Source organism: Ictalurus furcatus, chromosome 12 (genome assembly GCF_023375685.1).
Source record: "Ictalurus furcatus strain D&B chromosome 12, Billie_1.0, whole genome shotgun sequence".
Taxonomy (NCBI): Eukaryota; Metazoa; Chordata; class Actinopteri; order Siluriformes; family Ictaluridae; genus Ictalurus; species Ictalurus furcatus.
This window is the reverse complement of record NC_071266.1, coordinates 11761696-11769118: the sequence shown is the minus strand read 5'-3', so window position 1 is coordinate 11769118 and position 7423 is coordinate 11761696.

Below are 7423 nucleotides of genomic sequence, written 5' to 3'. Positions count from 1 at the left end.
CACCTGCCGCCCGCTCCTGCTTCCGTGCTGATTCGAGGTTCGTGGCAATAAGCAGCAATAACAATATAATATATTAATACAATTATTAAGAAACATGAGGAAAAACAGGAAGAATGAGACAATACAACAACAATTAAAAAGCAAAAGATTCTACAAACATAGAGATTATAAAAGAAAAAAAAACACCAAACATCATACAAACAAAAAACCCAGAAAGTTACTTTAAGTGGCATGACCTTTTAACCTGTGTATTTTGTGATATTGGATCTTTTTTTTTTTTTCCCCCCAGACTGCTGGAATCAGTAGCATTTTTCTGTTGATTTTCTCTCTGCTCCAGTTCGCCGTCTCCATCGCCATCTCGGCTTTTGCCTGTAAAGCCACAGCCTCAAATGAGCCTACTGTAAGTATTAACAAAAAAAATCCAAGACATGCGATATTAATTTTGTCAGCTTTATCCTAATGCATACTTCACCCTGTTTTCTTTTGAAGAAGCGTCAGTCTGTTCATTGGTCTTCAGACTGTCTTAAGACTCATGAATCATACACACAAAATCCACCTGGTGAAAACTCATGTGGTAAAAGAATGTGGTTACTTTCACATCCACCTCCTTTGATTTCGATTAACCAGAGTTCATCGAGATGAAGTTAAACCCATGAATCTGCCACGTATCCTGGAAGAGTGTGCCATTTGCAAATGAGAATAGGGCTGTGGTCCGGTCTTTCTGGAAGATTTAAAATGGAGGAGCTGCTTATTATTTCTATTTCACAATGGCAAGAAGCTTTTTCTTGCTCATCATGTTTCTCATAAATGGAAAAACTAGCAGTTTACTGGCTAAGGCTGACTGATCCTGCCAGAAACATGTTAGACCAGCAGCACATTGTCACAAATGTCATGATGTTCTCATGTTGCCTTGTAAGAACTCCATACTCTTATAAGGACTTCAGGTAACATAAAGTAATGCTATGTTTGCTGGTGATACTAACTTAGCTAGCAAAATTAATTATCTTAGCTTGCTGCAGTAGCCGTTGGCCAAAAATTAGAATAACTTAAGCAGTAGGTGCTAATTGTACTGAAAATATTAGACAACTTTATTTCCCTTTTTTATTTGAAAAATAGATGTTAAACGGTAGATTAGTTAGAAAAAAATAGCTTAAAATGGCTTTTTACATATTAATTTATTCATTTTAACTCAAGTGCTCACATTACAATAACTAATGGTACCATCTCAATATTTGGCTAGGATCAAGGTGATTTGGAGTACTGTAACTGTTCATGGTAGTGTTCTGTTTTTAACATAAAGCATTGTATATGAACATGTTGAGTAAACATTATTATTGTGTAACTGTGAAGCACTGCATGTGTGTTGTATAGCTGAACATCAGCAATGTGGTTCCAGATCCTGAGGGATATGTTTCTGTGGACAACTACTTTCCAGCTCATCATGCTCACCCGGTAAGAGAAACATGCAGAATGTCATGATGAAGCTCCACATCCACATTAAAACCAGATTTAAATAGTTAAAATCTTTTTAATCAGATTTTTAGTTCTTTACTGAATAAAGTCTCAGAGTTCAGACTGCATTAAGATTATTGTGAAATTAATTGAGCTACCAGTTATTTAGCACTATAGATTTATGCTTGGATCTTCTTTGTTTTACAGGGGATCAGTGCAATTAATGCTGTTGCCATGCCTGTAGGAAGTCCTCCAGCATACAGCGAGATAAAAAGTGAATCAGACAGCTGAAGAGAATTTCAAATAATAAGGAATTACAGTAAAAGAACAGTAAAATAGAAAACAGTAAAATAATATTTTCAATTTTCTCACATATGCACTGGTGAAGAACCATATTATAAGGAAATTAAATCGTGTGGTTTCGTTGGTTTTTGCTGCAGTTGCTCCACATGTTTTAAATTTTGGGAATCTAAATTGTACTCTTTATTAATAATACTCTGTATTATTTTCTTCTAAAATAAAGTATACCACAGTGATGTCGAATTCTGGATTCTGATTAGTCAGGAAGTGTTCATTAATTTTAAATAGGTTAATATTAATAGGCTTCTAATATGCTATTGGTTCTGGACAGGGCATCAGCTTTTCCATTTTACATCCTGGTGTGCTACATATCCATATGAAATGAAATCTTCTGAAGAAAAGGGCCCACTTTGGTAAATGGTCTGAACATATATACTGCGCTTTCCCCCCCCCACCCCCCCAAAAGTGCTTTACACTGTCAGTATGTTTACATGGACAATAATAATCCAATATTAACCCGATTAAGACAGTACTCTGGTTAAGAAGCTACCATGTAAACAGCAGTTTTTAATTAGCCTACCTTAATCTGATTAAGGTCACAGTCGACATAAACACAAATCAAATTAAGACATGTGGAGTACTCCTGTTTTAGTTGCATAATTTTCTACGACAGCAGCTTTGACAATATTGCAGCTGGAAATCACAGGTTTATATTAATTCATCTGTATGGGAAGATAGTATTAGCCATTTAATGTGAATGTTTTATATGAATCTGCACCCCTAAACTTTCACTTTTGTTAGCTAGCTAACATTTCAAAGCTAAGTAGCCAATTGCAGGAGCTGCCAGTGAATCCCACTGGCTAATCTCTAAATAACAAATAATCCAAATCAAATATCTCCACAGTAGCAAATGGTCAAGGCAATAAACTTAAATATGTATAAAATGTATATTTTTATTAATATAGTGTGTGTGTGTGTGTGTGTGTGTGTGTGTGTGTATATATAAATGTGTGTGTATGCATATTGGTCAATATACTTTTTTTTATTATTATTATTTTAAATGAGCTTTGTAAAAGGTTTCATAAAGGTATAGCCACGTTTTGCAACTTAACCCTCTTACCCCTTAGTTCTCACAGTATTATGTCCCACAACCCTATATTCCCCATAGAAACAGCACGCCAACCCTGAGTTCCCAGGCCAAAATTGGCCCCAAAATCAACATTTTAATTTTAACATTTTTAGGCCTTGAAACAACTTATAATAATGTATTTGTGTAATATTATTTTGAAAATGAAGCAGTTCAGTGTTTTTACTCCACTTGGAGCACAATTCTTAACTAGAGAAATGACGAAAAATGCTCGCTAAAATCCTTCTACTCCTTTAGAAGTACCATACGAGCATCAGCGTGGTCAATGCCTTTGAATAAAGTCAAGTAAATAATAAATAAATAAATAAATGCATTTTAGCGCCAAAAGTCAAGTTTCTGGTGATAATCAGACCAGCAGGTAGTGTTTTCACGAATGCACAGAAATGGTCCCGTTATGACTCCAGACCCCTACAGTGTCAGTCGCACTGGTTGATGCTGAAGATGAAGACTGATCAGGGTCTGAATCAGTTTCGGTTTCAACATTGCCTGAACTTTCCCTGCTGTCACTATCTAGAATCCTCGCTCTTGCCTGTGTGACTGTGTAAGTTTTCTTTATTTTTCACTGTTTTAGATGTACCTGTGTTCACTGTAGGTGTGACTTTAGCTGGAACACGATTACTTCTTGCTTTGGCATTTTTAGTTCACTTCTACTATTACGCCAATATTCACGGTTGGATCTTCATCGTAATGCCGGCGTAATAACGTAATTACGTCATGACATCATCAACCTTCCGGGTTAAAAAATAATAATTAAATAACTAAGGAATCATAGCAGAGTAATGCCGGTACACCGGCCTTACGGGGATAACGTTTACACTGTAAAGCCGCTATATCGGCCTTATGGGTATTTGGCATAGACGACCAAGCCGGTATATCGTCCTTACGGGCAAGCCGGTTTTTTGGCCATACGGGGTAAGAGGGTTAACTTAAAACAAACAAACAAACAAACAAAAAATCTGGGGTTGTGATCCCCACATTAAGTCAGCCACAGACCAAATTGCCAACATAACCATGAGTGACTTCCGGTGAATGAAGAGCAGTAAAGCTGCAGCAGAGGAAGTATGTTTTTTATTACCAGGAATATACTTATTTTCTTTTGCTCTGGATTCCCTCTGAAAATCTGGTGTTTTTTTTTTGTTTGTTTGTTTTTTGTTTTTTTTTAAACTTAATTAAATTTTCAGAATTTAACTTTAAGCAAATGTGTAATTTTGATTAACTCCTTTCTACAGAAGATGCAATTTTTTAAATATTAATCTTTAAATATTTAATGAAAATTCATATTTATATTCCATATAGTTGTCATATCACAGCAAACCAGTGACTACATTTCCCATCATGCACTGCGGCCTACAAACATGGCTGCCATTGGACTGCAATTCCCAGAACACTTATTCATTCTAATCATGCACACCTGCATCCAATCTCCCACACACTCACAACCACTGTATAAAGAGGCTGCTTGAACACAATTGTTTTGCGAAGGATTGAGTGTTCTCACCATACCAAGTGTTTGTACCCGTTTCCTTGTTTTGTTTTATGTTCATAGGTCTTATTTGTTCCTCGTTTTTGATTTTTGCCTTGCCTAGGTCATGCCTGTTTGTTGATGGCCTGACCAATTGCCTGTTTCTTGACTGCATGACTGTCTCATGATTTGGATTTGTCTGAATGCCTCTTTTATTAAAAGCTCTTATCTGCAATTGCGTCCATCCTAACCTTCATTACGTTTTATGTGACATTATGCTCATAATAGAATTAGTGAAGAAAAATTAAGTTAGAAGAGAGCGTGAAATATTTTAAACAACCAAATGGTGAATTAGTGTGCATGTTGAATAATTGTACATCTAAATGTTAATAAAATGAGAGTAAATAATAAATATTGTGTTGTGGATTCAAGAAGATAAATCTAATAAATGTTCATGTTAAAAGACACTTTTTTTTTTTTTTTGAGTAAAGCAACCTAATGATTTAGGATTATTAAAACAGGAAGGAATTAACTTTTTAATGATGGTTATACAATCACTTCTTATTAAACTCCATATTGCTGAAAAGTGAGAAACCTTTGAGTGCTGTCTTAGATTCCAGGTGTGCTGTTACCAGCCGTTTGTTCACACTGAATAACCACAGAACATTTCCTGACAGTTGATTCTCTGCAGCCACTTTGAACAGCTCGCTTTTTTAATGTGCAAAAAAAATAACAAAACAAAAAAACACTAAGATGGTTTGGCTTATTTCACAAGCTTCACAAATCAGAACTATTATAAAGAAATAAATAAATTCTGATTGCAAAGATTAAAAAGGTTTTTTTTATATATATATAAAAAAGACATTGTCATGAAAAGATAAACATCAAAAGCTGAAGGATAGGAGTGATCCTTTAAAAATATAATAAATTAATCTAAGGTGGGTTTCATGCCTTTTGGTGCAATTCCTTTTAGTTTTTTCCAGTTGAAATGTGATCAACTTTGTTCAGTATCTTGGGATGTCCTGCTGTTAATTTATGAATGTGGATAATGTATAGAAAGGTTATTTTAAACGTATCTTGTTAAAATATATTTTTAAAGTATTTTAAGAGCTACAGCAAATCACCTTGCAAACCAATTAAATTATATACACATCAGTTTGAAAATATGTAATATCAATTATTAGGACTGCAAAAACAGAGTGCTAGTGGTCACGTAAAAAAAAGAAAAGGAAAAAAAAGCTGGTTGCATGGATTATAATATACCAAAAAACAAAGACTAAAAGATTGCTTCAGTTTTCAAAGTGAGTAACTGAATGTGTGCTCTGCTGTGTTGCAATGTTACATGCCATTTAATGTTGTCCTCTTGTGTCAGATTGTGTCATTTACTTAATCCAACTTATCCTGGTTTTGCTCCTTATTTTTAGACTCTAAGTAATTGCATCATCACTGAAAAGGTGAAATCTCAAACTTTTTTTTCCAGCTGAGCTGTTACAAAAGATCTTTCTATTTTTTGCTATTTAAAACCACAGACCTCTGACTGGTAAGAAGAAGTGAAAAGCGTGAATAGTGAACTGAGTCGTTCCTGCTGCAAAGTGGCACACTGTTCACTTAGTCTTTGGTGACCCTCTAACTGCTCACTTTTACTGAAAACACACAGGCCAGTATAACTAACTGAAGATTTTAAGTCATGTAACCATGAGATAAATTGCATCAGTCATTTTTTCTGCTCAGGATTGAAACGTCAACAGGTTAAAAATAACTGATTTCAAAAATGGACGTGCAAAATGTGTCTTTGTTGAAAAAGCTACTGTATATCAATGAACATTTAATGTTATGAATATTAATGACTAGTGGGTGGGGTTAATAAAAAGACCAAATTCAGATTTCTTTCATACACGCTTTTACATTTACATTTATTCATTTAGCAGACACTTTTATCCAAAGCGACTTACAAATGAGAAAAATACAAGCAAAGCGATATATCAAGCAGAGAACAATACAAGTAGTGCTACCATACAAGATCCATTAATTGAGCTCCAGAAGAAGCAAAGTGCACAGAGTAGAGGTGTAAGTGCAATTTTTTTTATTTATTTTTTTTATGAGTTGGTTAGGTGTTCACGGAAGAGGTGGGTCTTTAGTTGTTTTTTGAATATGGTGAGAGATTCTGCGGTCTGGATTGAGATTGGAACTTCATTCCACCACTGAGGAACAGTTAGCGTGAAGGTTCTGGAAAGGGACCTTGCGCCACGCTGAGTGGGAACTAGTAAACATTGGTCGCTAATCGATCGCAGATTGCGAGAGGGAATGTAGGCCTTCAGGAGAGTGTTGAGGTAGGAGAGTGCTGTTCCTGACAAGGTCTTGTACGTGAGCACCAAGGCCTTGAATTTGATGCGGGCAGCTACAGGAAGCCAGTGGAGGGAGATGAAGAGGGGTGTGACATGGGTTCTCTTTGGCTGGTTGAAGACGAGCCCAATCTATAAATGAGCCTAATCTATAAGTACCATAATGGGAGGGTTCAGCCATTTAGATTTTAGCTTTCATTTGTTATCTCCACAGCAACAAATTAAAAATAAAGTAAATATGGTCAGTAAAGTATATTGGTCAATAAGGCCAATATATAACATTTGGTTGAGATTTGCATGAGATTTGAAAGTTTTGCTGTGAGACCATAACATGTGGCACAGTGCACAAGTCTCATGATCAGTGTGCGTGACAAGAGGTATAGCAACGTATTGTGCAAAAAAAAACAAATCTTGGTCCTGATCACTGCATTTAAGTCAGCCACAGACAAGACTGCCAACATAGTCACCAGTGACTTCCTTTGAGTGAAAATTTTCCTTGAATTTGAAAATTTAGATTTAAGCAAATTTGTGATTTTGATCAACTCCTTTGTACAAAAGATCACATTTGTCTTGTAAACACTTAATGCAAATTCAAATATTCATAAGACTCTGTTTTCAATTAAGTTGTTATGCTGATAATATATGATAATAAAATAGATATTAAAAATTATTATTATTAAATATTAAATAGTAAAAAAATATGAGTGATTTAATGTGCAG